Consider the following 21,410-nt stretch of genomic DNA (forward strand, 5'->3'; position numbering starts at 1 on the left):
TTTGTTCCACTACGTCTGTGTTCGACGTTGGTGTTGTCAAAGAGTATATGTGTAAGCTTTTGTTGTTAACCAAATAAGTACCAAGTTTTTAAACTTGTGAGCCAACAGAAAACAGAGGAACACCTCTTATAATCTTCGTTATTGTGCTTTTCAGCATTTAGAGTGTAATCAAGAAGTTTTTTCAGACTGTACGTCTACCAACAAACCATATACTTGGCCACAGGAATCATTAGCAGTTCACAATCATACTCTTGAATAAAATATCACATCTAGAAATTCTCAAAAATAAGGTTTATGTTGTAAAAAGTCTGAAGTGCGTATTCTAACAATTCTAGATGTTAAGCTGTCTAGAGTACTATAGAGAACAAATCAGCAACTATATGAACATTTAGCATACTGTTCCTTTTTTTAAGAAAAACAGTTTCTTCCAGAATGGGAGAGTGGGTGATCAGGTAACGCTCATCACTAACTATCTTTCTTTGAAAATAAAAAGATATGTTGTACTTTCAATTCTTTGAAAGATGAAAAACTAAACCAGAATAACTGCTTTCTATAAACAGCAAACAACAGAAAAAAGATTATTTCCACATACTCACAAAAGCTTTTCCCCAATAATCAATATAATACAAAGAGATCCAGAAAGATGCATTAGAAGAGAATATTTATAGGACTACTTGGAAACAAATAGAAAAATAATCTCACTAATATAGTAGTAGATTACTATATGGGTTTTGATCAGTGAGCAAATTCCAATTACAAAGTTATGACAGAGGTCCTGTAGGGAAATGAACGGGAAAACAACGATAATAATACTGCAATAATATTTGTGAGCGGAAATACACGAATTGGCTTGAGTCGATAATAATACTGCAATAATATTTGTGAGCGGAAATACACGAATTGGCTTGAGTCGATAATAATACTGTAATAATATTTGTGAGCGGAAATACATGAATTGGCTTGAGTCGTGCTGGGCACTGTTCTAAGAAACTATTTCAGCAATGTGAAATATTTTTCCATAATTAAACAAGCTCATATCTATTTATTTAGGGGATACAGGAATAAGCAAAATATTAATAATAAATCCAGCAAGTTAAAAAATTGTAAAAGAAAAAACTTGTGAACGAGAATTTGGCCGAAATGGGACTATAGAAGAAAGCTTAATAATTGCTATTATAATGGCTATGTAGCTAGGTAATGATTGAACTACAAAGGAGAAATAATTTTCTTTCTTTTGTTGATCATATGGATGGGTAGATTGTGACTATATATAACCAAGAATAATGATGATAATCTTAACAAGTGGTTTAACACTTGTCTATGAACAATCATGCAAGAGGGCACATTTGTCCATAGCTTCTAGAAGGCTTGCCATAAGTAAAAACTCTTTACATGCATATTGACACTTTGTTTAAGGCATAACACTTTGACTCATTTATTTTGAAAATACTACCACAGGTCCACTTCCACACTCAAAAGTACAGTTATCCATTTCCAGCAATCAAATATTAGCGAGGAAATTCTATAGAAGATATTGATACTCCAAAGCAACTATGTCTGGTTGGAGAGTTAATATGATAACAGATAACATCGTCCCAAACAATAATGATCTCCCAAGGCCGAGCAATCACTTTGTTATGTTTTTGAGATGTCAGTGAGAATCCTGGCATCAAATATTGATATGTCAGTTTTTATCTTTGAATAAACGGAGGATATATAGAACTAACACAAGCAAAACCATGCAATCATCCTTCTTTATGAAGGAACTCTGTTTCAACCAAACATAATGACAACAGAAATCAGATTACTATCATTCAGAGAAATAGCATAAAACACTCATCTTGATATCATAAGATATGATTAGATGCTCCGTAATTGAAAGTTAACCCCTTACCTACATGTTCAAGAGTACTTCTATAGATGACCTTTGGGCTTCCTCAAGAACGGTCGACCCCATCACAATGGACCTACAAGTGGAAATACAGAATCACTAATTAAAGAGGAAAACAATAAAAAAGGCATTAAGAATATTTGATAGAACCATAAAGGAAGAAATCTTTGTAAAGTTATACCGCTCGTAGAGTGGTTAGAGACGCTAAAGTTAGATCTTTTGAAGTGGAATTTCAGCATTGATAATCCCCATTGTCACCAAAATGTCTCCAAGTAAACAACTTTCAGTCTTCCCCTGCAACAACACTCGTGAGGAAGCATATTTTTTTTTTCTTTTTTCTTTTTATTTTAGTCAAATCATACAGTTGAAATCAAACAGAGTATTTCCTCTTCAAAATACACATGCAATTATAAAGCCACACATTCATACATACATAGATACAAACATATATAAATATATGACCTAAATAGTAAAATATTATAGTTCTTGTTCAGTTGTTCTCAGAATATTGGATTAAGTCCTTTGTTAGGTAAAATAGTAGTTAGGTTCTTCCAACTTTCATGTATAACCAGATTCCCCGCACACTTAAAATGCTTGTGGGAGTTTCCCCACATACTTGGATTACAATTGCAGACATTTAATTTAAATCTTGCATGTAGATCATTAGATGAACAAAGCTAAGTTGAAAACATATTTGGTTCAGTTTGCAAAGCAAGCCAACTTGAAAAGTTTCTGAAAGAACAAATATACAAGTCAACAGATATCAGAAGAGAACGTCCCCAAAGAGACCCCTAGTTGTTTCAAGAGACGTGCTTTAAAATTCATATAACCGGACAACAACACAGGAAGCATCTTGAAAACAAAGGCATTTCAAATTTAAAAAATATGGCCTTTCATGACACTCTTCTTACATTTGAATCGATTTGAGTTGCAATTTTTTACCTCGTAAACTATATTTGAGGGCAAGGGGAACTGCAAGTCTCGCCTAAAGAAGAATTTGTTTAATTTTATCAAACTCACTAATTTCAGCAACAGAAGGCTTAAAATTTCAGTTTAGTTAAAAAAAGGTGACTTTTTTTCCAGAAAATCGCCAAAACAGATGGATAGGGGCAAAGAGAACACTTACAAGCTGGGTGCAGAAGGAAGGGGAGACCAGGAATAAATAGAACCATCATGAAAGTCTTTAAGAGTCATCTTAGCCTTCTTTTCTCGTCATTCTTTTTTGCTTGTCCTTTCTCGATTCTTCTTTGTTGTCTGTCCTTTTTCTCTTTCTGGTACACTCTAAAACCTGTGTTTTCAGAATTCGAAATTGATTGCTTCGGCAATAGCAATCCTCTATATGCATTCCACAACAGGATTTCAATTCTGAAGTTTGTGAAAATGGTAAGGTTCCTTACCAACAGGAAAATGACTCAATTAGTTAAGTGTTAGGATCGGGAACCGGGTAGTGCGGAATATAGCCAATCAACAATATACTGGCAATAACAAAAATAATGGAAGTTGATAACAACGGCAATTAAAACATATAAAGAAGACACCAATTTAACGTGATTTGGTTAAAGTGACATACGTCCACAAGCGGAGAGGAGCAATTTACTATAACAATAAGAGTACAAAAGAGAGTACAAAATTAGAGTAAGTACTCTAATTAATTCCAAATATCCTAAGGGAATAACCTCACAAGATCACTTAAAAGAAAGGGTTCACACAAGTATTTCCCAATACTAACTCTCATACAAAATACTCTTAATAAAGGAGGAAAGGAAGAAATAAGAATTGAAGACAAGTCTTGTTGGTGTATTTCCAAATGAGTAGAGAGTCCTCATTATATAGGAAGAGAAGAAAGAAATGCTTGGCCAACAATTGGCCACATCCTCTCAAAATACAAGGTCATTTATTTGGCCAATAAGGCCTTAAATAAAAGGCTCCAAATGTGCCAACAAGGCTCACAAATAAAAAGCCTAAATTTAAGGCCACCTTTTACAAATCTCCACCTTGGCCTAATTTTGGCTGATATAGTAAATTTGCTTCACCTTCTCCGCAAAAGCCCCGATGGGCATATGTAAAAATTTAATGTCATCAAAATTAGACAAGTTGTCTGATATCGAAAGAGTAGTAGGGCCTATAACAGTGGAGCCCAATAAAGTATATAACGAACCAGATCTATGTGCTTTCATGATCACAAGCGCACCTTGAAAAATTCTTAGAACTCCACCTTCACCGATGAATCTGCACCTAAGGAATTCTAAAGTGCCCAAAGAGATGAGATTTTTCTTCAACTCAGGAACATATCTAACATCGGTGAGAGTTTTCACCACACCATCGTGCATTCTAATCTGAATTGTACCTTTGCCAATAACGTTACAAGTAACATTGTTACCCAGTTGGACAACTCCACCTGCAACTGAATCATATGTAGAAAACAAGTCTCTGCTAGGACACATATGATATGAACAATCGGAATCTAAAATCCACTCTCATTGTCTTGTAACGATCCGGCCGACCGTTTTGAGAGTTAAGTCCCAAACCCCTATTAACTACTTTTTCCATATCTATTTCTGCTATTGTGACTTGCCGGGATGATTGGTTTTTAGTTTTGGAGTATTTTGGGACACTTAGTCCCTAAATGAGAGCTTAAGTCTTAGAATTTTGACCGTAGCCAAAACTGTGTGAAGACAGATCCGGAATGGAATTCCGTCAACTCGGTTAGCTCCGTTGAGTAATTTTGAGCTGAAGAGCACGTCCGGAATGTGTTTTGGAGGTCTGTAGTAGATTTAGGCTTGAATCGGCGAAAGTTAGATTTTCGGCGATTTCGGCCGATAGTGAAAATTTTTATATCGAGCTCGGAATGGATTTCCGAAAGTGGTTATAGGTTCGTAGTTCCATTTGTGACATGTGTGTAAAATGTGAGGTAATTCGGACTAGATTTGACGTGGTTCGATGTCGTTTGTAGAATTTGGAAAATTCTAAGTTCTTAAGCTTGAATCCGTGCTTAATTCATGATTTTTGGTGTTGTTCGATGTGGTTTGAAGGCTTGACTAAGTTTGTATGGTGTTATAGGATTGGTTGATAGGTTTGGTGGAGGTCCCGGGGGCCTCAGGTGTGTTTCGGATGCTTAACGGAATGAAATTGGACTTAGGAAAATCTGGTTTTTTTCTGCAGAGTCTGGGTTCTAGCATGTCCTTCTTCGCATTCGCGAAGGTCCTCTTGCGAACGCGAAGAGTAAACTGATGAGGCAGGGATTTCTTATTCGCGAATGCGAAGTCTTGGTCGCGAACACGAAGCGATGGGGGCGTTACCCTTCGCGAACGTGACAAGCCCATCGCGAACGCATAGTGTTAGGCACTGGGGAGGGGGAGTCAGCCTTTTCTACATCGCGAACACTGTCTCGCGAACACGAAGACCAGGGAAGGGTAGCCTACGTGAACGCGAGAATTGTCTCGCAAACGTTAAGGCTTGGCAGCCTATACTCTTCGCGAACGCGACAGTGCTCTCGCGAACGCGATGAACACCGTCGCCCAGCACTTAACAGAATCCAAACACGGGATTTAGCCAAAAATTTATTCTTCTCAAAAACCAAACGGCGTGAGACAATTTTTCAAGAGTTATTTCTTCCCCAAAGTGTTGGAAGTGACTCTAAACTATTTTCTTTCAATTATCCATTACATTTCTTGAATTATCAAGCTAAAATCTAGAGTTTTCATGATAGAATTAGGGGTTAGGGTAGAAACTAGAAATTTCGGAAATTTGGGGATTTAGACCTCAATTTGAGGTCGGATTCCAAAACCAATTATATATTCGGTCTCGGAGGTGAATGGGTAAATGGATTTTGGTTTGAACCTCGGGTTTTGACCAAGCGGGCCCGGTGTCGATATTTTTGACTTTTTGGAGGAAATTTTGGGAAATTTAATTTATGCAATATAATTAATTTCTTTAGCAATATTTGATATTATTGAGTCATTTTTTAATAGATACGAGTGGTTTGGAGGTGAATTCCAAAGGAAAAGCTGTGATTGAGAATTAAGTGGCCTTCGGAGCGAGGTAAGTGTTGTGTCTAACCCTGACTTGAGGGAATTAGGGACCTTAGATTACTTGCTAAGTGAAATTCATGTGAGCGGCATATATGTGAGGTGACGAGTACTTATGCGCCGCCAATTTACCTGTTTTCCATATTTCTCTGTTTTTCTTATATTGTCTCATTCCTATGCCTAATTGCTGCGTGTTATACTATTGTTTTTTAATTTATCGTTCTTATCATGTTTACGGATTTTCTGGTGATAATTGAGTTTTTAATTCAAAGTTGAGATTGATATATTTTGAGTTAATTTCGGAATTTTCGTTAAAATATTGATTTCGTTAATTAGATGAGTCTATTATTGTTGTATTTATGATATGTAATTGCTTTTGGCTAGATTTGGGCCATTTGGAGCCGGATATTCGAGGGAAAGGCATTGTGACCAATTGATTGAGCTTGGTTCGAGGTAAGTGGCTTACCTAACTTTGTGCGGGGGAAATCCCCTTAAGATTTGGAATTATTGTGATATGTGAGCGCCGTGTACGTGAGGTGACGAGTACGTACATGGGCTAGTTGTGGTAAAACCCGATTTTCTTACTGAGCAGCAATATGTTTTCCTATTATTTTGAGTTATAACATTTTAATGAGTACTAATCTATTTTTATTCTTAATTGAGTTATTCCAATATGTGTAGCTATCATGTTTAGTCTAACACAACATGTCTACGTGTCTTAATTGTTTATGTAATTATGTGCAGCATGCTTAGTGAATTTCATGCTTCTTTCCTGACTGGTACTTAGTCTAAATTGTAAGAATTTCGTGATATAGTTGTATTTCTATCATTCGCGCTGCATATTTACTTTGGGACTACGGAACGGTATTCCGGGAGATCCCCCTGTCTTGCATATTTACTTTGGGACTATGGAACGGTATTTTGGGAGATCCCTCTGCACCTTTACTTTGGGACTACGGAACGGTATTCCGTGAGATCCCTCTGCACATTTACTTTGGGACTACGGAATGGTATTCCGGGAGATCCCCCTGTATATTTACTTTGGGACTACGAAACGGTATTCTGGGAGATCCCCCTGCTCATTTATGTTTGGGATTACGAGACGGTATCTCGGGAGATCCCCTGTTGTATTTCTGTGTACTGAGTTGTTACCTTCTATGATTCCATTGTTGTTAAATTTCAGCCTTTATTTTATTGCGGTATTACACTCTATATTGTTTTATTATATATTTACGAGTAGGGCCCTGACCTGACCTCGTCACTACTCGACCGAGGTTAGGCTTGGCACTTACTGGGTACCGATTGTGGTGTACTCATGCTACTCTCTGCACATGTTTTTTGTGTGCAGATCCAGGTTCACCTTATCAGCCGCACTATCAGTGAGCCGGGACAGCTTTGGAGACTTCAAGGTATATCTTCCATGTCCGCAGACCTCGGATTCCTCTTCTACTCTTTTTCATGTCCATCATTTTCTATATTTTTCCTTGTTAGACTCTGACGTATAGAGACACTAGATTTTTCCTTCTGTAGTTTGTGATTCACGATGTTTCGAGTTTTGGGATGTGTTGTGTATTTTTGAATAATTGGTTAAATTTATATTTTTTTCATTATTCCGCAAAATATTAGGCTTACCTAGTTATAGAGACTAGGTGCCGTCACGACGTCACACGGAGGGAAAATTGGGTCGTGACAAGTTGGTATCAGGGAGCGTCAATATGAGACCCCCATCTGCTTGTCCTTAAAGACACGGTCCAGCACGGTGATGCTAAGGAGGTCACTATTGGAGATGATGGTGCATTGAGGATGCAAGGCAGGCTATGTGTGCCCAATGTAGATGGTTTGCGTGAGTTGATTCTCCAGGAGCTCACCGTTCGCGGTTCTCTATTCATTCGGGTGCCGCAATGATATATCAGGACTTGAAACAACATTACTGGTGGAGGAGAATGAAGAAGAACATAGTAGAGTATGCGGCTCGATGTCTGAATTGCCAGCATGTAAAATATGAGCATCAACGACCAGGTGGATTGCTTCAAAAGCTAGAGATTCCGGAGTGGAAATGGGAGCGGATCAGTATGGATTTCGTTGTTGGACTCCCATGGACTCAGCGGAGGTTTGATGCAGTTTGGGTGATTGTGGATAGGCTGACCAAGTCGGCTCATTTCATTCTTGTGATGACTACCTATTCTTCCGAGCAGCTAGCTTGAATCTACATTCGTGAGATCATCAGGCTTCATGGCGCACCGGTATCTATTATCTCTGACCGGGGTACGCAGTTTATATCACGGTTCTGGAGAGCTGTACAACATGAGTTGGGTACTCGGGTTGAGTTGAGCACAATATTTTACCCTCAGACGGACGGGCAGTCCGAGCGCACTATTCAGATATTAAAGGATATGCTTGGTGCGTGTGTGATAGATTTTGGGGGTGCTTGGTACCAGTTCTTGTCACTTACGGAGTTTGCTTACAACAACAATTATCAGTCCAGCATTCAGATGGCACCATATGAGGCTCTGTACGGTAGGCGGTGTCGGTCCCCAGTGGGTTGATTCAAGCCCGGTGAGGCTAGATTATTGGGTACGGACTTGGTTCAGGATGCCTTGGAGAAGGTTAAGGTGATTCAGGATAGACTTCGCACGGCCTAGTCCAGACAGAAAAGTTATGCAGACCGAAATGTTCGTGATGTTGCATTCATGGTTGGTGAGCAAGTCTTGCTCCGAGTTTTGCCTATGAAGGGCGTTATGAGATTTGGAAAGAAGGGCAAGTTGAGCTCAAGGTTCATTGGTCCATTTGAGGTTTTGCGTCGAGTTGGGGGGGGGTTGCTTATGAGCTTGCCTTGCCTCCCAGTCTAGCAAGAGTTCATCAGGTATTCCATGTTTCTATGCTCTAAAAGTATCACGACGATCCGTCCCATGTGTTGGATTTCAGCTCAGTTCAATCGGACAAGGATCTATCCTATGTTGAGGAGCCAGTGGCTATTTTAGATAGGCAGGTCAGAAAGCTAAGATCAAAGAACATTGCTTTCGTGAAGGTTTATTGGAGGGGACAACCGATCGAGGAGGCAACTTGGGAGACCGAGCAGGATACGCGCAGCCGTTATCCGCATCTTTTTACCACTTCAGGTTTGTCTCTATGCTCATTCGAGGACGAACGATTGTTTTAAGAGGGGGAGGATGTAACGACCCGGCCGACCATTTTGAGAGTTAGAGCCCCAAACCCCTATTAACTGCTTTCTCCATATCTATTTCTGCTATTGTGACTTGTCGGGATGATTGGTATTGAGTTTCGAAGTGTTTTGGGACACTTAGTCCCTAAATGAGAGCTTAAGTCTTAGAATTTGGACCGTAGTTAAAACTGTGTGAAGACGGATCCGGAATGGAATTCCGTCGACTCCGTTAGCTCCATTGAGTGATTTTGAGCTGAGGAGCGCGTTCGGAATGTGTTTTGGAGGTCTGTAGTAGATTTAGGCTTGAATCGGCAAAAGTTAGATTTTCGGCGATTTCGGCCGATAGTGGAAATTTTGATATCGGGCTCGGAATGGATTTCTGAAGTGGTTGTAGGTTTGTAGTGTCATTTGTGACCTGTGTGTAAAATATGAGGTAATTCGGACTAGATTTGACGTGGTTCGGCGTCGTTTGTAGAATTTGGAAAATTTTAAGTTCTTAGGATTGAATCCGTGCTTAGTTCATGATTTTTGGTATTGTTCGATGTGGTTTGAAGGCTCGACTAAGTTTGTATGGTGTTATAGGATTGGTTGGTAGGTTTGGTAGAGGTCCCGAGGGCTTCAGGTGTGTTTCGGATGCTTAACAGAATGAAATTGGACTTAGGAAAATCTTGTGCTTTTACTGGTTCTGTTGTAATCGCACCTGCGGGCAAGAAAATTGGCGCAAAAGCGGGAAAATGGAGGAGTGCTAGGGGTCACAGGTGCGAGGTGATTTCTGCATCTGCGATGCCCGCAGATGCTTAGGGGTCTTCGCATGTGCGCAAGGTCCGCAGAAGCGGAAGGGAACTCCGCAGGCGCGCACGCGTAAATGTGGCCCTTTCATCGTAGGTGCGAAGGTAGAGGGGGGGTAAGTGATTTGCGTAGATGTGCACATGTTGCCTCACAAGCGCACCCGCAGGTGCGAGCCCAGGCTCCGCAGGTGCGTAAATACCTGGGCAGTGGTTAAAACCGAAGGGCTTCGCGATTTTTGTCATTTTTGGACTTTGCAACTCGGTTTAGGGCGATTGTTGAGAGCATTTTCGAGGGATTTCTTAAGGTAAGTCCCTTGTGCTTATTTTTTGATCATTAGTCATGCTTCCCCATGTAGTTTCCTACCTAGTTAGTGTGTATTTAAGGTAGAAATTGAAAGTTGGAGGCTAGGGATTTGGGAGTTTGAATTATGGATTTGGAGGACCATTTCGTGTCGGAGTTTAGTAAAATTAATATGGTTAGACTCGTGAGTGAATAGGCTTTCAGATTTTGTGACTTTTGTCGGGTTACGAGATGTGGGCCCCACGAGCATTTTTGAGTTAATTTCAGATTTTTCGTTAAAATGTTGATTTCGTTATTTAGATGAGTCTATTATTGTTGTACTTATAATATGTAATTGCTTTTGGCTAGATTTGGGCCATTCAGAGCCGGATATTTGAGGGAAAGGCATTGTGACCAATTGATTGAGCTTGGTTCAAGGTAAGTTGCTTGCCTAACTTTGTACGGGGGAAATCCCCTTAAGATTTGAAACTATTGAGCTATGTGAGCGTCGTGTACATGAGGTGATGAGTACGTACACGGGCTAGTTATGGTAAAACCCGATTTTCTTACCGAGCAGCAACATGTTTTTCTGTTATTTTGAGTTATACCATTTTAATAAGTACTAATCTATTTTCATTCTTAATTGAGCTATTCCAATATGTGTAGCTATTATGTTTAGTCTAATACAACATGTCTACGTTTCTTAATTATTTATGTGAATTATGTGCATCATGCTTAGTGAATTTCTTGCTTCTTCCCTGACTGGTACTTAGTCTAAATTGTAAGAATTTTGTGATGTAGTTGTATTTCTATCATTCGCGTTGCATATTTACTTTGTGACTACGGAACGGTATTCTGGGAGATCCCCCTGTCTTGCATATTTACTTTGAGACTGCGGAACGGTATTCCGGGAGACCCCCCTGCACCTTTACTTTGGGACTATGGAACGGAATTTCGGGAGATCCCCCTGCACATTTACTTTGGGACTACGGAACGGTATTCCAGGAGATCCCCCTGCACATTTACTTTGGTACTACGGAACAATTTTTCTGGAGATCCCCCTGCTCATTTACGTTTGGGACTACGAAACGGTATCTCGGGAGATCCCCTGTTATGTTTCTGTGTACTGAGTTGTTACCTTCTATGATTTTATTGTTGTTAAATTTCAGCCATTATTTTATTGCGGTATTACACTCTATATTATTTTATTATATATTTACCAGTACGGCCCTTACCTGACCTCGTCACTACTCGACCGAGGTTAGGCTTGGCACTTACTGGGTACCGATTGTGGTGTACTCATGCTACTCTCTATACATATTTTTCGTGTGCATATCCAGGTACACCTTATCAGCCGCACTATCAGTGAGCCGGGACAGCTTTCGATACTTCAAGGTATATCTGCCGCGTCCGCAGACCTCGGAGTCCCCTTCTACTCTTTCTCATGTCCATCATTTTTTTGTATTTTTTCTTGTTAGACTCTGACGTATAGAGACACTAGATTTTTCCTTCTGTAGTTTGTGATTCACGATGTTCCGGGTTTTGAAATTTGTTGTGTATTTTTGAATAATTGGTTAAATTTATATTTTTATTTTATTATTCCGTAAAATATTAGGCTTACCTAATTGTAGAGACTAGGTGTCGTCACGACGTCACACGGAGGGGAAATTGGGTTGTGACATGTCTAATCTGAAACTAGTTTTAGTTGCTAAAAATATAGTTCCCTCAATCTCATCAGTTGCTACACTACCTTCGGCGATGTCATTATTTTTGTGCTCATTTTTCCTTTCCTTATGCTTTTCTTTATTTTTCAGCTTATAGCATTCGGAGATAATGTAACATTTCTTATGACAATAGCGACACTGTAAATTATTATATCTGGATATGAAGTAGGATTTGCCCATAATAAACAAGCCAACTTCCGCTTGAGTTCCACTAGCCTCCCCAATAATATCATTATTTATATGTTCTTTTAATTTTAAGATAGATTTAATATCCTTATAAGAGATATTATCTTTTACATAAAGCATAGTATCTCTTATATGCTTAAAGGATGGGGGTAGAAACAAAGCGGTAACACAGCTTGATCCTCATCTTTAATTTTAGCATCTATATTACTCAAATCCATAAGAATGGAATCAAATGTGTCAAGATGTGAGAGAATAGATGTACCTTTACCCATACGAATTGTATAAAGCTTCTGCTTCATGTAAAGTCTATTTTCCACCATCCTCTTCATATATAAGGTTTTCAATTTTTTCCACATGCCTTTGGCTGTGGTTTCTACAGAAACTTCACGTAAAGCCTCATTTAAGAAATTTAAGATGATACTTGATTTTTTCTTTTATCTACAATGGCAAACTCCTCGTCCGTCATTTTATCCGGCTTCTTCTCCTTTCCTTGCAACGCCAAGTCTAAGCCATCCTGAATTAGGATAGCTTCCATCTTTAATTGCCATATTTCGAAGTTTTCACTTCTGTCAAATTTCTCAACATAAGTCTTTGTTAAAGTCATATTGGCTACTGAAATAAACCCGGTTAAATCCGGCTCTGATATCAATTTATTAGGATTGAAAACCCGAGTAGTGCGGAATATAACCAAACAACGGTAAAATGACAATAACAAAGACAATGGAAGTTGATAACAACGGAAATTAAAACATATAAAGAAGACATCAATTTAATGTGGTTCGGTCAAAGTGACCTACGTCCACAAGCGGAGAGGAACAATTTAGTATAACAATAAGAGTACAAAAGAGAGTATAAAATTAGAGTAAAAACTCTAATTAATCCCAAATATCCTAAGAGAATAACCTCACAAGCTTTCTCCAAAAAAAGGATTCACACAAGTTCTTCCCAACACTAACTCTCATACAAAATACTCTTAATAAAGGAGGAAAGAAAGAAATAAGAATTGAAGACAAGTCTTTTTGGTATGTTTCCAAATGAGTAGAGAGTCTTCATTATATAGGAAGAGAAGAAATAAATGCTTGGCCAACAATTGGTCGCATCCGCTCAAAATACAAGGCAATTTATTTGGCTAACAAGGCCTTAAATAAAAAGTTTCAAATGTGCCAACAAGGCTCACAAATAAAAAGCCTAAATGTAAGGCCACCTTTTACATTAAGTGATGGAGGAGGAAATAGATATAGGCTTTACTTAAATAGAAGTGATAGCTAGAGAGCACTCTCAAGTCTCACCTTCCTTGTTCTTCCAAAGGTGTTGCAGCAGGATATTAAGAGCGCTCTCAATATTTGGTTTTGCAAAAGAAATTACAGTTAGACAAAGCAGAAATATAAAATATCCAACCAAGGGAAGGCGTAAAAAAATCCGAACCTCCTAATAGACTTTGGACGAATAGAAGAATAGTTCGACAACCATAGCTGAAGAACAATTGTCCTGAAGAAAAAAAAATGATAAACCCATCTTAAACAAAAGGAAACTCGTATTTTTTATGATATAGTATGAACTATTTTTCATTGACAGACTACAGGCTTCAAGTTGTCCCGAACAACATAATTAAATTGCTATGGTATAAATAAGATCATTATCCACGCATATACTATGACTTGGTTATCCTCTTCTATTACAACTCTTCATTGCCCTACTCTATTACAAGTTACAACAATAACAAAAATTATTGTAGGTGTTCATTACAGGAAAGGGGAAAAGAACCAAACAATGAGAAAGGAAAAACCAAAAAAAATAGAAAAAAGATCGAAAGACCTTACAGAAAATAAATTAACTATATGATGGGCATGCATAAGATATAATTTTATACTCACTCGAGATTACACAGAAAAATTAAGATTGAATCTCCCAAAGTACATTTTTTTTCAGACCCAGTAAAAGTATATGTATTATGCATCGAGTAGTCTCTATCGAGGAGTCAAAAGCAAAATTGAGTATTGAAGCTCAAAACAAACAAAAAAAGTGACAGACACAAGGATGGCCAAAGATATAAATCTAAAACAAAGAAACATAAAAATTGGGAACACCTTCACATCCTAATCCACTGTCAAGATGTTATGAACCCGTCATTGGACCCAATGTTGGATAATGATGTAGTTGGGCTGGAAAACCAAATAGGAGAAGAACTTGGGCATGGGGATCAATTGCGTATGAGGAGAATATTAAAACAGTCCAATTGGCTTTTGGGGGATTTTATATGGCAAGCCGGATGAGGCAAGTATCAATAGCTGGTTTGTTATAGGGGAATATTATATTGTTATAATAGACATGTCTAGTATCAGTAGTGGTATCGTTAATGTGTAATGTTGCAGCTCTTTTCTGTCTCTTCCCCACTTTCTTGGTGTAATCCCTTCTCACCTCTTACCCTTCTGTTGCAGCTTTTTAATTTCCTTCAAGTTTATAATTTTCTTTCAGTTGTTGAATCAAATTCCCCTATTAGTTTCTATCAAAAGTTTGGTTTACTTCACTCGTGATTTCATTGTTATCTGCCAAATGGTAAATACTCGACTCAAGCAACTAGAAGCCGCACAAACGGGCATGGCCCGGGAGATGTCTGAACTCCGCACAACATTTGATGGTCAGCATAAATTGATGCAAGAGGTTCTTTCTCAGGTGGCTTCCATTGGATCTCAGTTGAACGGGTCCGTAGCAGAGACATCTCGTTCAAAGACGACTGAGGTAGTTCTGTCCACAAATGATAGTGGTGGTAACTATGTCATGCTCCGTTTCAGGTTGACAGGTATATTTCGTTCTACAAAATTCTTCCAGAACAGAGGCTGGCGATTGCTTCATTTTACTTAGACGGGGAGGTATTTTATTACCGTGCGTGACAAATTTCCAATTCCCTCAGTTGGCGAGTTGTTTGATGAATTATATGGGGCTAAATTTTTCTCGAAGTTGGATCTCTTGTCTGGTTATTATCAGTTCCGTGTTCACCCTGTTGATGTTCCTAAGATGGCATTCCAGACACATGATGGCCATTACGAGCTTTTGGTTATGCTGTTCAGTTTATCCAATGCCCCATCGACCTTTCAAGCAACCATGAATGACATTTTTCGGCCTTATCTTCGCAAATTTGTACCCGTATTCTTTGATGATATTCTCATCTATAGTTCATCTTGGTCGTTGCATTTGGAGCATTTGGAGTTAGTCCTCAAATTGCTCCAACGACACCAATTGGTTGCAAAGTGCAGCAAATGTCAGTTTGGGCAGACCAAGGTGGATTATTTGGGCCATGTTATATCTTCATATGGGCTTGTCGTCGACCCCTCAAAAATTTCTATTGTACAACAATGGTCCACACTAAGTCAGTTAAAGATGTTCGCAGTTTCTTGGGCCTTGCGGGCTATTATAGGCGATTTATTCGTCACTTTGCCATTGTGGCCAGTACATTGTCTGATTTACTCCGGAAAGACACCTTTGTTTGGAATGAGTAAGCTCAACAAGCCTTTGAGGACCTAAAGTCTAGGCTTAGCTCTACTCCAGTTCTGGCCCTGCCCAACTTCGATGATGATTTTACTCTGGAGAATGATGCCTCGGGCGTAGGGATTGGGGCAATCCTGTCACAGAAAGGGCATTCCATTGCCTTTTATAGTCAAAATTTATGTCCTAGGATGCCAAAAGCCTCAACTTACCACCGAGAGATGTATGCCATTACGCAAGCTGTGGAAAAATGGAGGCAATATCTTTTAGGGCAATGTTTCACAATAATCACTGACCAGCAGTCCCTAAAAAACCTCACAACTCAAATAATTCAGACCCCGGAATAACAAAAGTGGCTAGGAAAATTAGTTGGGTATGATTTCACCATCAATTATCAACCGGGAAAACAGAATATGGTTGCGGATGCCCTGTCTAGACCACCTGAGGTTGGTACAGTTTATGCTATTTTTGAGCGTTCATTTGAATGGCTCGCTGAGTTGATAGAGGTAAACAAAATTCATCCTGAGTTGTTGGCCATCCAGCAGGGCATGGAAAACAAACCTATGGATTATGCAGCCTACTTTTTTCGCAAAGGGTTGCTCTTTTACAAAGGTCGTCTAGTAATACCATGCGATTCTTCCTTAAAGTAACTTTTGCTTTAGGAATGTCCTGATTCAAAGATAGGCTGACATGCCGGTATTGCTCGTACTTTTCATTGCTTATCCTCAAACTTTTACTGTCCAGCAATGCGTAATGATGTTAAGGTTTACATTGCCTCTAGCCAAATATGCCAACGATCCAAGGACATCAATAAGCTACCTGCGGGTCTTTTACAACCGTTACCCGTTCCCGAAATGGTTTTTGAGGGGATAGTTATGGATTTCATCACTTGCTTGCCGAGCTCTAAGGGAAAAGCCACCATTATGACCGTGGTTGAAAGACTTTCTAAGTTCGGGCACTTTATTCATTTACCGGTAACTTTCACTGCCCAGTCCATAGCTGAAGCTTTTGTAGTCCATATCATTAAGTTGCATGGTCCTCCTCGAACAATTGTGACGCATCGAGACCCTCGCTTCCTACATTCGTTTTGGCAAGAGCTTAATCGTTTACAGGGGACTGTTTTGGCCATGAGTATTGCTTACCATTCCCAAATCAACGGGCAATCTGAGGCATTAAATAAGTGTATGGATCAATATTTAAGGTGTTTTGTGGCTGACAGCCCGCATGAATGGGTACCTATATTACCATGGGCCGAGTTTTGGTATAATACAGCTTTTCAAACTTCATCGGGGATGACACCCTTCCAAGCATTATATGGCAGAGAACCTCCCACCATCGCTCGCTATGTGTTGGGCAGTGCTTCCGATGATTTAATTGAGCAGTACATGCTACGGTGAGATGAAGTACATGGGATTCTGAAGTTTAATCTGTCTAAGTCACAATCCCGCATGAAAAAAGATGCTGATAAGGGGCGAACTGATGATCATTTTGAGGAAGGTGACTGGGTATTCGTGAAATTGCAGCCATATAAGCAACAATCTTTAAGGAGCGCTCACCAACACAAGCTAAGTAGGAAGTACTTTGGACCTTACAAGGTACTGAAGCGGATTGGCTATGTGGCATACAAGCTTCAATTACTTGAAGAAGTTAGGATTCATTCAGTGTTCCACATTTCATTACTCAAGCGCTGTAAGGGGCAGCCAGATGAACAGATTACACCATTACAACTTCAAGATTCAGCTGCTCAGAACCTTGGGGACAAGGTTCTCTTTTCAGGAGTGAGTAATGTTATGAACCCGTCATTGGACCCAGTGTTGGATAATAATGTAGTTGGGCTGGAAGACCAAATGGGAGAAGAACTTGGGCCTGGGGATCAATTGCGTAGGAGCAGAAGATTGAAACAGCCCAATAGGCTTTTGGGGGATTTTATATGGCAAGCTGGATGAGACAAGTGTCAATAGCTGGTTTGTTATAGGGGAATATTATATTGTTATAATAGACATGTCTAGTATCAGTAGTGGTATCGTTAATGTGTAATGTTGCAGCTCTCTCTCTGTCTCTTCCCCACTTTCTTGGTGTAATCCCTCCTTACCTCTTATCCTTCTGCTGCAGCTTTTCAATTTCCTTCAAGTTTGTAATTTTCTTTCAGTTGTTGAATCAAATTCCCCTATTAGTTGCTATCAAAAGTTTGGTTTACTTCACAAGACAAACACTTCGAAATACAAATGAAATGGGGAAAGAAGAACAATAAAAAGTATCAACCGAATTCCCATGGGTGGACTAATACTCTTCCAAAACTTGATGTAAGAAGGGGAAGCAAAAGAAATTTAATAAGCAGACACAAATCAAATAGCAACCAAACATGAAGATTTTCAACCTTTGGTTATTTCTCACAAAGGGAAGTTGCTTCTCTATCCCAATTGATTTCTTCTCTGCCTTTCAACTGGAATTTAATACCTGAAGGTTTTGGTTTGAAACAATTTATGGGTCATGGGTTTATTAGATAAACGGTTAGCAAAAGAAAATGGGTGCTATCGTTATTTTGAGTTCGGAACCAAAATGTGGATTTTTTGGACTCAAAGAATCAAAATGTATGGAAAAAAAATATAGTGACCAAAATATAAATAACGCCCTTTTAAAGGGCGCTATACCTTAACGGCCGTTTGCCCGTTAAGGTATAGCGCCCTTTTAAAAGGCGCTATAGTTGAACTTGAAAAGAGCGGGAGGGTATAGCGCTTTTTATTAAGACACTATAGTATAGCGTTTTAATAAAAAGGCGTTATACCCACATAAAAATCCGTCCCCTTCCCTTCCCCACCAAACCAGAAACTCCCCCCTTAAAACAAAAAAAAATAGCGGTCCTCCCCCCTATTTTCACAAAAAAAGCTCAAGTGGAGCCCACCGGTCCCACAAAAAGTATAGGTTCTCGGTCCCACATTCTTACTAAGGCGTATTCTAGTAGTGGGTTGATCGTTTCAGCTCCAAATCACCAAATCTTCAACTTTTCAAAAACCTTAAATCGAGGTATTCGACTTAGTTTTTGTTAAAACTCGTATAAAAAATGTATATTAGTTGTTTTTAATGTGCTCTATGTTATTTTGTGCTTGTTTTGTGATTTAACTAATTTGTTATTTTTTATCCGGACTATAGTATTAGTGTGCTAAAAAATATGGTAAAATAGAGAAATTGTTATTAGTTGTTAAAACAAATATTAATTAGTTACTTTTTACTGTGGTATATATATTTTTGTGATTGTTTTTTTATTAAATTAATTTATTGTTGTTATCTGCTTTAGATTATTTATTTGCTAAAAGACTAGTAAAATAGACAAATTGTTAGTTTAGTTCCCTGTAGTGGTATCTTGTGGCCTAATGTAGTGCTCGTATTTGTAATGTAGTGCCCTTTAGCGTAGTAAAATGTAGTGCCCTTTAGCGTAGTATCCTTATAGTTATTGAAATTAATCATTTAAAATAACAGACCTATTGAGTGATAAATTGGAAAAATTTTCTCATCAAGAACACAAGAATTCAGGATATCTTGGTGCTACTGGGCCTCAAATATCGAGCGTGGAACCCATATGTGAATATTTAATAATTAAATCTTGTATAATTATGAAAATTAATTATATAATTTTATTATAGTCAAAAATAAGTGAGTAACAAACAAACATATAAAATAATAAAACTAACATGTAAAATAATAAAAGTAACATATACAATATTAAAAAAGCATATAAATAATAAACTAACATATAAATAATAAAACTAACATTTAAAATAACAAACCTATTGAGTGATAAATCGAAAAAATTTTCTCATCATGAACACAAGAATTCAGGATACCTTAGTGCTATTAGGCCTCAAATATCGAGCCCAGAACCCATATGTGAATATTTAATAATTAAATTTTATATAATTATAAAAATTAATTATATAATTTTATTATAGTAAAAAATAAGTGAGTCATAAACAAAAATATATAATAATAAAACTAACATATAAAATAATAAAACTAACATATAAATTAATAAAACTAACATATACAATATTAAACTAACATATAAATAATAAACTAACATTTAAAATAACAGACCTATTGAGTAATAAATCGAAAAACTTTTCTCATCATGAACACAAGAATTCAGGATACCTTGGTACTACTTGTCACACCTCTTTTTTCCCGAGGGGAGGGGATAAAAGAGTTTTTCTAATTTAAGTGACATTAATCTAAATAGGATTATTTATTTATTCAGAGTCGCCACTTGAAATAATTTATGGTGTCCCAAGTCACCGGTTTATTCTAAATCCCAAATCGAGGAAATTGACTCTTATTTATGGTCTGCGAACATAGAAGACCGAGTAAGGAATTATGTTAACCCGGAAGAAGGTGTGAGGCACTCCCGACTTCCGTGGTTTTAGCACGGTCGCTCAACTGTAATAATTGGCCTAATTGTCTAATTTAATACATATTTAAAACCTATTGTGCATTTTTAACTTCTAATCGCTTTCAATTAATTTAATCGCCTTTTCATGCTTATGAAATTATTACTGGAACAAGTTACGATGTCGTACACTTGTCGTTTTGGTACATATTGCAAACCGCGCCACGTGAAACGTACCCGCGATTTACAACATGTTCATTTTTATTATTATTTGAAGTTGTAGTCGAGTTGCACGAAATGCACACTTGAATTGGGGTTTACGTCTCGTGACCATGCCACGGGAACTGTACCCATGGCCACGATAATTTATTAATCGTGCCTAAAGCGAACTACGATGTTTGAGAGTTGCACTAAGCTATTTTTGAGATTGAATGTAGAGTTATCAATTATGGACATGCATTGTGAGTTTGAGCAAATGGTTTTAATTGTCTGGCGCTTTTAACAAGATATCAAATGCAATTCCTTACCTTGTATCCCACGAATTAATGGTTGGCTATATTGTTCTAGATGGAAGCTATGTGAATTAGCTAAGGATAAGAGTCATTAATAACTAATTACGTGTTAAAGAAAAGTTTGTGATTATTTCAAACTTAAATCTGTTTTTGTCACTAAAGGATTGCTCAAACAAAAGAACCTAACATGGAAAAAGCATTGTAAAAAAAAACTTCTTTCAAAAGCAAACCTACAGCTATCCATGATATACCAAAGCTAACCAAATCTGTTATTGAACAACAAATGACTAAGGCGACAATAAATTCATGGCTCAATCAAATGGGGTTGAGTATGTCAGTACAATATTCATGCCTAAACAAAGGATTTCAACATCATAGAAGCAGTTACATAGAAAATCCCTTTTTAAACAATGATAAAAATACTTTAATTCTGCCAAATATGGAATGGACCATATGCAGGTAGGATCCCTGAGCAAACAAACCTTAACTATCTCTAAAATCCAGGAACCAATTTCTCAAAAAATGACACAAATAACATAACAGAACCGTAAATCAAAGCTTGCAAGAAATTTAACATTTTTTTTATTTTTTCAGTAACAAATACAAGCAAATACAGATTTAGGAATATGTACCTAGTGCCTGAGTCAGAAATTGAAACGGCCAAAATCGAGCAGAAATGAAGACGACAAGACCCAGCAAAAGCAGCCACAGATTCAACAATCAACCAGCAATTTTGGAAAGTTTAAACACTCTTAAAATCCCAGAAACCAACAAGCCAATCAATTGAAATCCCTTTTTTTTTTTCGAAATTTCCAGATCTGAAAGCTTTTGAAAGAGGCAAAGTTCTTTGTTTTTCTATGTTAGTCTAGGTCTGTAAATTATGAGGATGCAGAATAGTTGAGTGAGAGATGAGAGAGGTTAGAGAGGGGGATTTTGGAGGCGGTCCGTTCTTTTCAGTGTTGAGAATCAAAAGG

At 38.0% G+C, this 21,410-nt stretch overlaps 1 long non-coding RNA gene across 9 annotated transcripts; it reads right to left on the reverse strand.

Annotated features, from left to right (window-relative positions):
- Positions 1 to 1,250: 1,250 nt before the first annotated feature.
- Positions 1,251 to 21,410, reverse strand: LOC104094957 (uncharacterized). 9 transcript variants are annotated; one of them, XR_011409664.1, is made up of 6 exons: positions 21,069 to 21,410; positions 13,350 to 13,548; positions 3,018 to 3,283; positions 2,073 to 2,185; positions 1,895 to 1,967; positions 1,251 to 1,663 (listed from the first exon to the last, which is right to left on the reverse strand). It is a non-coding gene; the product is annotated as an uncharacterized lncRNA (long non-coding RNA). The 9 variants fall into 9 exon arrangements; XR_011409670.1 differs by having other exon boundaries at positions 3,018 to 3,256; positions 13,486 to 13,548; positions 21,069 to 21,408; XR_011409665.1 differs by having other exon boundaries at positions 13,486 to 13,548; positions 21,069 to 21,408.

The sequence above is a fragment of the Nicotiana tomentosiformis genome, chromosome 7 (assembly GCF_000390325.3).
Source record: "Nicotiana tomentosiformis chromosome 7, ASM39032v3, whole genome shotgun sequence".
In the NCBI taxonomy this organism is placed as follows: domain Eukaryota; kingdom Viridiplantae; phylum Streptophyta; class Magnoliopsida; order Solanales; family Solanaceae; genus Nicotiana; species Nicotiana tomentosiformis.